This window comes from Coffea arabica, chromosome 2c (genome assembly GCF_036785885.1).
Source record: "Coffea arabica cultivar ET-39 chromosome 2c, Coffea Arabica ET-39 HiFi, whole genome shotgun sequence".
Classification (NCBI taxonomy): Eukaryota; Viridiplantae; Streptophyta; class Magnoliopsida; order Gentianales; family Rubiaceae; genus Coffea; species Coffea arabica.
In genome coordinates, this window is record NC_092312.1 from 59,210,497 (window position 1) to 59,222,117 (window position 11,621).

Genomic DNA, 11,621 nt, shown 5'->3' on the forward strand with positions numbered 1-11,621 from the left:
AAAGTAAAGTTGGTACGTCAGAGGATTCAAACCGCACAGAGTCGTCAAAAGAATTATGCAGATAACCGGAGGAAGAACTTAGAATTTGCAGTTGGAGATCTAGTATTTCTCAAGATTACTCCTTTGAAAGCAAGTTTGATATCTGAGAAGGGAAAGAAGTTACAACCAAGGTTTGTAGGATCTTATAAGGTTATCCAATGCATGGGAAAGGTAGCGTATAAGTTGGAATTGCCACCGAATTTGTCTCGGATTCACAATGTGTTCCATGTGTCTATACTTAAGAAGTATCATTCAGAACCTTCACATGTCTTACAACCAGAAAGTATTGAAATTGATGAGACTTTGACCTATGAGGAGAAACCGGTAAAACTTCTGGATAGGAAGGTGAAAAAATTAAGAAATAAGCGGATACCCTTGGTAAAAGTTCTCTAGAGGAATCATGGATTAGAAAAAGTAACCTGGGAAGTCGAAGAAGCAATTTGAGAAAAGTGCCCAAACCTGTTCACCAATCAAGGTAAATTTCGAGGACGAAATTTTCTTAAGATAGAGAAGATGTGAGGACTCACAAAAATTTATTATTTTAAATTCTATTTCTAACTTATTTAAATATTTCTAACTGTGAGAACCCTGAAAATAGATATATAAGCCAGTGCATATTTCATTTGCATTTCTTTTATTCCTTAATAATTTCTAGCATTACTTTTACTTGTTCGCAATTAAGTACGTAAAAATAGGTTTATGTGAAAAATAATATAATTTTCCTAAGTTATGAAATTTCTTGGTTTTGCTAGATTAAATTAATATCTTTAGGGTTAGATTAATTTTTCGCCTTAACATAAAACGTTAGAATAATTAATTCCTTTATGCTAAATTAATGATACTTGAGTCGATAGCTTTACTATCTTAAAATAAATTATTTAAGTTCCTATGATTAATTCCAATTAGTTGCTAATGTTAAACGTTAATAAGAATTTCCGCGTTAAGATGAAAACCAATGAATTTTAGATAAATATGATTCTAATATACTAAACATACTTAAGGCGTGAAAATTCGATAAATATATCCTTATCTTTGTTTGTTTTCACAATAAGTGCGTAAAAATAATTTTTATGTGCAAATTGACACCCTTGGATTTAATTATTATTTCACTTGACTTTATATTACTAAATCGATAAATTTCGAGTTAGACTAACTCTACTTCTTGAGAAATCATAATTGGAAAATCTAATAACTAATTTAATTCACTAAATAATATAAGAATTACTAGGAACCTTAATATTCCAGTTTAATCGATAATTATTCGATAAAAATGGTTTAGGTATATTAGGGTATAATTAGGCGTTTGAATCACACTTGGGGATAATTTTTAGAATTAAGTTGGAATTGAGAAGTTAAGTTGAGATTAGGGAGCAAGTGAAAAGACTAAAACACCCTTACCATTCCATGCAAACCAAACAAGACTCTTGACCGCAAGTCCAATCACATTCGTTATTACCAGTTCGATACGTAACCAATTGTTATACGAAATCGATTCTTACACGAAACCTCTGTTCCTTAAACAACGGCACCACAATACCACCCTCTCTATCTCACGGCTAAAACCACAATACCATCCTCTCTATCTCACGGCTTAAGACACAATTCAATTTCCTTCTCTGCACAAAACCAAACCGCAAACCATTTCTCCTTTCTAAATACCGAGACACCACCTTCACCGAATCTCATTTCCTTCTCTGCACAACTCCACCGAAACCACTGCAAATCCTCTCCACAAACGCGCCTCACCTCTTCCTCTGCATTCGACCAAGAGCATCCGAGAGAGAGAGCCACCTGGTGAGCTGCATCCGTGAGCTAGGAAGGAGGGAACGTGAGCTGCCAGAAATTTTCTGGTTCTGCCGTGAGTTGGAGTGAAGCCAGGGAGGAGATTTGCAGGAAGCTTCACCATTCTGTACCTTCATCCCCACCAACTCCAACCAACCGAAATCAAATCCACCAGCTACAACCAATTCCAGCCGCAACTTAGAAGCCAGGAACCACCGACTGCACTTGAAGCCGTGAGCAAGGAAGAAATTTCTGGAAATTTTCGTGTGAGAGATTAGCTGCTATCTAAGGTAAATTCTGGATTAATTAGGTTGTTTATTAGTTGAACAAGCTATATCATAGCTTGCATGTAGGGATTAGGCAATCGGATGCTGAAATCAAACCATTAGGAAAAATTTCTGTTTTGATGAAATGTTGCTACCGAGACTTTGAGGAGATAATGCAGCTCCATTTGTGTTTTTCTGTGGCATCTGAACACCTAAGTGCCTTTAGCTGAGTGAAGACTTGAAGATTTAGACCATGCATGCTGAATTGTGCATACGGATGATGTATTAAAGCAGAGAAAAAAATTTCTGGTTTGGTTAAGAAAATTTCTGCCGAGAGCTTAGCTTGATTATTGCAGCCTAATTTGGTTCAATTTTGTTGTTGTTGTTGTTGTTTAAGCTTATAACCATAATTAGATGGTTAATAACAAGTTAATTAGGCTCTGCATGCAGCTAATTAGTTAGTTTAAACCAGAAAAAAATAAAATAAAAATGAAATCTGTTACATGCATGTTCACCCGAAGCTAGCTGAACAGAATTTCTGGAAATTTTGGGATTCGCAGCTGTTGTTTAAGTTAAATTTTGAATTGAAATTATTAATTAGCTAGATGAGTTTTTGCATGACTAATTTGGGTGTCTAAAACCAGGTTTTAGCCGAGGAAAAGTTGGATTTATAAACACATAGGTGCTGGAAAAATTCTGGATAGCCGAGAGGTTGGATCAGAAATTTTCAGTTTGTTTTTTTTTTGGATTTTAACCTATTTCTGGATTTTTCCTTGGATTATAATGGTTTAGAAATACAGAGGAGTTGTAAGTTTTAAGTTGTGTAAGTTGGTTAACAATGAAATATTTGATAAATCGAAGATGGAACCAGAAAATGTTGGGTTATACATGTTGGAAATTCTTGTGTGATAGCCAAAGGGTGAGTTGGAACCTTAACTTGATTTTTAAATTGTTCCTTGAAACTTGATGGATGGAAATGCCTGGAAAATGTTGTTTTGGAGTTCTATAAGAAGTGTATGGATGGTTTAAATAAAAACATGTTGGTGTTAAAAGAGAAAAGGAGTTTTCACAAGTGAAAAATTGAAATTTCAGATTTTCGGATGTCCCTGACCAGTCTCAATAAAATGTTTATATCTTGGTGTAGGAAAATCCGTTTAAGGCGCCGTCAGTGGAGTTTGAAACTAGAATCATAGGCCTTTGTCCTGTAGAAATTTTGTATTTTTCCTCCATGTGTACTGCTGTCTGTGAATCCTCAAAGTAGACTGTTTGTACGAATGTCCTGTTTCTTAGTGAAACTGAAATTGGGTTTTGGATGGAGATTTTAGCTTACTTGTGGTTTAAATTCTTGATTAAATTGTGGTTGGAAGTAATTGATGTTGTCAAGGGCTAATGATTGATGAAGCCCTTGGCCATTTGAATGACTTTATAAGTACTGCTGGGTGATGAAAGTTAATTGCTGGAATGTCTTGGCGGCCTTACTTTTATTTTATTTTACTTATTATGGGCTTGCTGAAACCAAGTGCTAATGATTGATGAAACCTTGGTCGTTCATTTTGATTTTTATCAGAAATACATTTGTTGAAATCTAGGGCTAATGATTGACGAAGCCCTAGTGATTTGCTATGTGATTTTGCCATATTTGATCCATAATATGATTTCGAATCGGAATCAGAGCTGTGGAAGTCGTTTCTACCTTGCGGACTCGAGTAACTATGATCAAATTAATCAAAAATATTTTCCAGTTGTATTAAATTATAAAACTCAATATCTAGTGTCTTGCCTAAAACTTTCCAACCCGATAATTTCCTTTAGCTCAAACTAGCCTTGATAGCTATAGTAAATAAATTCTATAGCTTTTGAAAACCCTAAGTCTTATTTTAATTCCTTTCTTTCATTAAGTATTGCTCTTGGCTAGTTAACTATAGGAAAAGTTCCAAAATACGAGTTTTATTAATTTTAGTGAAAAGCATGGGAAACTTACTCGGCAAGAAACCTTATTCTAGGAAAAATAGTTTTAGTAACAATTTTGCAAGAACCATAGCTTTAAAGAAATGTTCAAAGTAACTTCCTAACGTGGATTTTAAGAGGTTTGTCGACTTATTTCAAGAAAATAATACTAGTTACCCTTTTATAAGAAAAACTATCTCAAGGAAAACTATAAGAAACATTTCTACTACTTTTGTCAAGTTTCAACCTAAGTAGGTTCTTGAATTTACTAAGGGAAAGTAAACTAGTGGTATATTCAATATACCTCGATGTGTATAAGCTTAAAAACTGAATAGAAACTTATAGTTTCAAAATTTGGTTTTTAGGATATTACGAGGACGCGGAATTCGATTCCCAACTTGATATCTGAACTCCACTCTTGGTGAGTGTCCCTGCCTGTTCTATGCTTACCTGTTTAAAGCACTTTCTTGACTCGATATGTGATAACTTGCAAAACTGGTTTTTGATCCATCGAAGTGAGTTGTGTGTACTTTATCGCACTAGCCGTTCGAGTGGTGACTTGTGCAAAAACATTTTTCTCCTGAATCCTTGATTCTAAATATAGTTGCGTCGTTGGGTGAATCCCTCGACTTCTGAATCCAACTACCATGAATCTAAATGTAGTTACGTCGTTGGGTGAATCCCTCGACCAGTCTATACTAATCTCATGCTGGACGCAACGTCGCTGGGTGAATCCCCCGACCAGTCTATACTAATCTCATGCTGGACGCAACGTCGCTGGGTGAATCCCCCGACCAGTCTATACTAATCTCATGCTGAACGCAACGTCGCTGGGTGAATCCCTCGACCAGTCCCAGGTATACTCGAGTACTACCGCTCTCATTTATTTTGTCGTGCGGGCCCGGAGCTGGGGTATGTTCGGTGGCCGGAGCTAAGAAAAATAAGAGTATCTACATGGACTTTAAGTAGTGAGAGTTGACGGAGGGTCGACTACGGTAATTTCTGATCAAGCGAGGAAAATGGCTCCTGAGAGCCCCTATATCCTACCTTGTGCTGTTATACGCTTTCCTAACTGTTTAAATTTTGCTAAGTTATTAACCGCTGTTTGATATTATGTGATTGCATGTTTTGGGGCACCACTGAGCTTTAGCTCACCCCACGTTTATTGTTTTCCTTAACAGGTTCTGGAAACTGAAAGTTGGATGCTTATTTATGTTTTCCTTTTGGAATGTATTTGAATACTATGACTTATTCTGTGAGCTGTAATGTGTTAATTGGGATAATGTACTTTCATTTTGGATTGCCACTTGAAGCTGGAAAATGTGTAAACCCTAAAATTCGATTACTTGGCTTGTAAGTTTGTATTATGGATTTATGTATTTATCTATCCGGATTGGTACGACTTCCTATCTTTGGTACGTAGCACGTGGGTCGTTTAAGAGCCTCGATTTGTTATTTTTATCACTGCTATCTCTGAAGTTAATGTAGATTTAAGGATGATCCTATTCGGGAAAAACTATTTTGTAATAGATTAGGTTATTCTTCGAAAGGATTTGGGTTAGAATGCTTGCGTGAGTCCTGGCGAGAGCTGGGCAGACGGCCCGCCAACCCTTTGGTTCGCCTTAGGGGGAAGTGGGGTCGCCACAGGTGGTATCAGAGCTCCTATCGAGCTCAAACCGGGAAAAAGGTTCTCAGACCGTGGGAAAAGGCCTATTAAGTGTTGAACTAACTACTATTGCTAAGGGAATTAGATATGTATGTTGGGTAGGAATCTCAAATATAGGTGATTCATGCTTGGGACTGGCCAGCTTGAGTTGTGAATCATCTTATTTTCGAATTCTTGTACCCGAGTACCAAATGTTACATTTGATGGAGTATTTGCAATTGAAAAGAATTCAGTATATCTTATTATGATGTGACTAGAAATCATGATTAAGTTTGGAAAAGTAGGATCGAAGGGACCAAGCCTGACTTTTGAAAGTTAAAAGTGCAAAGCCAGCAGTGAGAGCTTGAAGATTAGTGCAAATTTTATATTTTCTTTAAGATGAGTAGCTTCATTAGTCGTTAAAAGGTAAATGGATTTTATGTCACCTTTTACCCAAAAATGTGGCTTTAGACCTAGAATTTGAGTGAAATAGCAGTTTAAATAAGAACTATGCAGTTGTGAATGGCTTTAAACCCGAAGGAGAGATAAGTTTGATAAATTTGTCACGTGATTAGTATGCTATCATTTGCAAATAAATAAAGGTGAGCTCTAGATGACCTTGGGGTCTTTGAATTTTTTTTTTGGAGGATTATTTGGGGCTATTGTATGAAATGTTTGAGTTCATTTAGAATACTCAAGAGCCACTGATGTACTTAAGTAATATTCATATTATTTGATTCGATATGATACGTAGTAGATCTACAATTTACTAAGGAAATTTGATTAGTGTTACTAAGGGGGTCTAGTGGGATTGTCCAGGACTAAACTAATGAAGGTTAAGTTGAATCTAAACTAAGGGTTGAGCTATTAGCTATGTGGTTATGATAACTTGTGTATTGTTGTATTGTTTTCTGTCATGTTTATAAAGGTCGAAGTTTGAGTTATCTATAAAAATATTGAATGTACCGTGAATTGTTTGGCTTTTAAAGTTGTATGAACTTTGGTATGTGAATATATGCTTTAAGCGTTTTATTTTCTTTCTCTTGGTATTCATGTTGACTTCACTTAATAATAACAAGTAAATAAATAGCAACATCTTCGCTTGATCACTTTATTTTTATCAATAGGCATAACTAGGCTATGGATCTCCAAGTTAGAGGTAGAGGACGTGGGAGACCAACTAGGCAACACCCCGAGGGTAGTGGTGATAGGGAACCTGAAGTCAACCCAAACCATGGTCAGGGAAACGTGGCCGGAGATCCAGTGACCACCCCAATCAACAGAATAACTGATGTGTTAGAGCGCATGACTGAGCACCGAGCCCCTGGACCGGTGCATCACGAAGGAGGCCCAATCGATACTAAGGATAGGGCATTAGAGAGATTCTTGAAGTTTGGACCTCCTAAGTTTTATGGAGGACCAGAACCTGAGGTAGCGGAACGTTGGTGGGAGAGGATCTCTGATATTTTTGCCGCCCTAAATTATTCGGAAGAGAGGCAAGTGACTTTCGCAGCATTCCAGTTTGAGGGAGCTGCTCGTTCCTGGTGGAACCTAATTAGGGTAAATTGGGACAGGAATCATATTGCTAGGACCTGGGCGAACTTCACGAGGGAATTCAACGCCAAATTTCTTCCTCCTCTCATCCAAGAGAAAAGAGAGGATGATTTCATCAAGTGTAGGCAGGGGGCGATGAGTGTCGCCGAATATGAGATTCAATTCACGAAATTGTCCCGTTATACTCCCGAATTGGTAGCTACGGAGCAAAGGCGTGTAAGGAGGTTTGTGCAGGGACTGAACGTGGAAATTCAAGAGGGATTAGCTGCTGTTCGAATAGACACATTTGCTGAAGCTGTAGAGAGAGGTCAAAGGGTTGAAGTTGCCAGAGCTCAAGTAAAAACTTTCCAGACCAAGAAAAGATCTGCACCTAGCAGCAGTCGGGAGCCGACTTATGCAAATGCTCCACCGGCCAAAGTGGGTCGAGGAACGGGTGGAGTAAGTAATCATGGAGCACCACGAGGCGCTCTAGCAAGAGGAGCTGGTGCCAGAGGTGCCGGAGAAAGAGATAATGGAGCTAATGGAGGGCCAAGTGGAAGGAACCAACTTAGGAACGCTCCACAAGGACGCCGTGTGACCACCTCTCAGGTAACTTGTGGGTATTGCAGGAAGGCTGGTCATATTGAGAACGAATGCTGGAAAAAGGGAGGAAAGTGCTTGAGGTGTGGTAGCAGCGAGCACCAAATTGCCGGGTGCCCAAAAATACAAGAAGGTGAGAATTTTGAGGACAAAATTCATTTTAAGGAGGGGAGGATGTGAGAACCCTGAAAATAGATATATAATCCAGTGCATATTTCATTTGCATTTCTTTTATTCCTTAATAATTTCTAGCATTACTTTTACTTGTTCGCAATTAAGTACGTAAAAATAGGTTTATGTGAAAAATAATATAATTTTCCTAAGTTATGAAATTTCTTGGTTTTGCTAGATTAAATTAATATCTTTAGGGTTAGATTTATTTTTCGCCTTAACATAAAACGTTAGAATACTTAATTCCTTTATGCTAAATTAATGATACTTGAGTCGATAGCTTTACTATCTTAAAATAAATTATTTAAGTTCCTATGATTAATTCCAATTAGTTGCTAATGTTAAATGTTAATAAGAATTTCCGCGTTAAGATGAAAACCAATGAATTTTAGATAAATATGATTCTAATATACTAAACATACTTAAGGCGTGAAAATTCGATAAATATATCCTTATCTTTCTTTGTTTTCACAATAAGTGCGTAAAAATAATTTTTATGTGCAAATTGACACCCTTGGATTTAATTATTATTTCTCTTGACTTTATATTACTAAATCGATAAATTTCGAGTTAGACTAACTCTACTTCTTGAGAAATCATAATTGGAAAATCTAATAACTAATTTAATTCACTAAATAATATAAGAATTACTAGGAACCTTAATATTCCAGTTTAATCGATAATTATTCGATAAAAATGGTTTAGGTATATTAGGGTATAATTAGGCGTTTGAATCACACTTGGGGATAATTTTTAGAATTAAGTTGGAATTGAGAAGTTAAGTTGAGATTAGGGAGCAAGTGAAAAGACTAAAACACCCTTACCATTCCATGCAAACCAAACAAGACTCTTGACCGCAAGTCCAATCACATTCGTTATTACCAGTTCGATACGTAACCAATTGTTATACGAAATCGATTCTTACACGAAACCTCTGTTCCTTAAACAACGGCACCACAATACCACCCTCTCTATCTCACGGCTAAAACCACAATACCATCCTCTCTATCTCACGGCTTAAGACACAATTCAATTTCCTTCTCTGCACAAAACCAAACCGCAAACCATTTCTCCTTTCTAAATACCGAGACACCACCTTCACCGAATCTCATTTCCTTCTCTGCACAACTCCACCGAAACCACTGCAAATCTTCTCCACAAACGCGCCTCACCTCTTCCTCTGCATTCGACCAAGAGCATCCGAGAGAGAGAGCCACCTGGTGAGCTGCATCCGTGAGCTAGGAAGGAGGGAACGTGAGCTGCCAGAAATTTTCTGGTTCTGCCGTGAGTTGGAGTGAAGCCAGGGAGGAGATTTGCAGGAAGCTTCACCATTCTGTACCTTCATCCCCACCAACTCCAACCAACCGAACTCAAATCCACCAGCTACAACCAATTCCAGCCGCAACTTAGAAGCCAGGAACCACCGACTGCACTTGAAGCCGTGAGCAAGGAAGAAATTTCTGAAAATTTTCGTGTGAGAGATTAGCTGCTATCTAAGGTAAATTCTGGATTAATTAGGTTGTTTATTAGTTGAACAAGCTATATCATAGCTTGCATGTAGGGATTAGGCAATCGGATGCTGAAATCAAACCATTAGGAAAAATTTCTGTTTTGATGAAATGTTGCTACCGAGACTTTGAGGAGATAATGCAGCTCCATTTGTGTTTTTCTGTGGCATCTGAACACCTAAGTGCCTTTAGCTGATTGAAGACTTGAAGATTTAGACCATGCATGCTGAATTGTGCATACGGATGATGTATTAAAGCAGAGAAAAAAATTTCTGGTTTGGTTAAGAAAATTTCTGCCGAGAGCTTAGCTTGATTATTGCAGCCTAATTTGGTTCAATTTTGTTGTTGTTGTTGTTGTTGTTGTTGTTGTTTAAGCTTATAACCATAATTAGATGGTTAATAACAAGTTAATTAGGCTCTGCATGCAGCTAATTAGTTAGTTTAAACCAGAAAAAAATAAAATAAAAATGAAATCTGTTACATGCATGTTCACCCGAAGCTAGCTGAACAGAATTTCTGGAAATTTTGGGATTCGCAGCTGTTGTTTAAGTTAAATTTTGAATTGAAATTATTAATTAGCTAGATGAGTTTTTGCATGACTAATTTGGGTGTCTAAAACCAGGTTTTAGCCGAGGAAAAGTTGGATTTATAAACACATAGGTGCTGGAAAAATTCTGGATAGCCGAGAGGTTGGATCAGAAATTTTCAGTTTGTTTTTTTTTTGGATTTTAACCTATTTCTGGATTTTTCCTTGGATTATAATGGTTTAGAAATACAGAGGAGTTGTAAGTTTTAAGTTGTGTAAGTTGGTTAACAATGAAATATTTGATAAATCGAAGATGGAACCAGAAAATGTTGGGTTATACATGTTGGAAATTCTTGTGTGATAGCCAAAGGGTGAGTTGGAACCTTAACTTGATTTTTAAATTGTTCCTTGAAACTTGATGGATGGAAATGCCTGGAAAATGTTGTTTTGGAGTTCTATAAGAAGTGTATGGATGGTTTAAATAAAAACATGTTGGTGTTAAAAGAAAAAAGGAGTTTTCACAAGTGAAAAATTGAAATTTCAGATTTTCGGATGTCCCTGACCAGTCTCAATAAAATGTTTATATCTTGGTGTAGGAAAATCCGTTTAAGGCGCCGTCAGTGGCGTTTGAAACTAGAATCATAGGCCTTTGTCCTGTAGAAATTTTGTATTTTTCCTCCATGTGTACTGCTGTCTGTGAATCCTCAAAGTAGACTGTTTGTACGAATGTCCTGTTTCTTAGTGAAACTGAAATTGGGTTTTGGATGGAGATTTTAGCTTACTTGTGGTTTAAATTCTTGATTAAATTGTGGTTGGAAGTAATTGATGTTGTCAAGGGCTAATGATTGATGAAGCCCTTGGCCATTTGAATGACTTTATAAGTACTGCTGGGTGATGAAAGTTAATTGCTGGAATGTCTTGGCGGCCTTACTTTTATTTTATTTTACTTATTATGGGCTTGCTGAAACCAAGTGCTAATGATTGATGAAACCTTGGTCGTTCATTTTGATTTTTATCAGAAATACATTTGTTGAAATCTAGGGCTAATGATTGACGAAGCCCTAGTGATTTGCTATGTGATTTTGCCATATTTGATCCATAATATGATTTCGAATCGGAATCAGAGCTGTGGAAGTCGTTTCTACCTTGCGGACTCGAGTAACTATGATCAAATTAATCAAAAATATTTTCCAGTTGTATTAAATTATAAAACTCAATATCTAGTGTCTTGCCTAAAACTTTCCAACCCGATAATTTCCTTTAGCTCAAACTAGCCTTGATAGCTATAGTAAATAAATTCTATAGCTTTTGAAAACCCTAAGTCTTATTTTAATTCCTTTCTTTCATTAAGTATTGCTCTTGGCTAGTTAACTATAGGAAAAGTTCCAAAATACGAGTTTTATTAATTTTAGTGAAAAGCATGGGAAACTTACTCGGCAAGAAACCTTATTCTAGGAAAAATAGTTTTAGTAACAATTTTGCAAGAACCATAGCTTTAAAGAAATGTTCAAAGTAACTTCCTAACGTGGATTTTAAGAGGTTTGTCGACTTATTTCAAGAAAATAATACTAGTTACCCTTTTATAAGAAAAACTATCTCAAGGA